Raw genomic sequence first — 465 nt, 5'->3', positions numbered from 1 at the left:
AATAAAGATTATGTGGTGTATATATATATATATATATAATGGAATACTACTCAGCAGTAAAAAAGAATGAAACTTTGCCATTTGGAACAACATGGAGACTTGGAGGGCATTACGCTAAGTGAAATAAATCAAACAGAAAGACAAATACTATGTAATATCACTTATATATGGAATCTAAAAAACAAAACAAACTAGTGAATTTAACAAAAAAGAGGCAGGCTCATAGACACAGAGAATAAACTAATGGTTACCAATGGGGAGAGGGAAGTGGGTATGGACAAGATAGGGACAGGAGATTAGGAGGTTTAAACTACTATGTATAAGATAAAGAAGCTACAAGGATATATTGTACAGCACAGGGAATAGACCAATATTCTATAATAACTTATAAATGAAATTTATCCTCTAAAAATTGTGAACCACTACATTGTATACCTGAGACTTAAATAATACTACAAATCAACT

The sequence above is a fragment of the Bison bison genome, unplaced genomic scaffold, assembly GCF_000754665.1.
Source record: "Bison bison bison isolate TAMUID 2011002044 unplaced genomic scaffold, Bison_UMD1.0 scf7180017864369, whole genome shotgun sequence".
Lineage (NCBI taxonomy): Eukaryota > Metazoa > Chordata > Mammalia > Artiodactyla > Bovidae > Bison > Bison bison.
Note: the sequence above shows the minus strand (reverse complement) of the source record.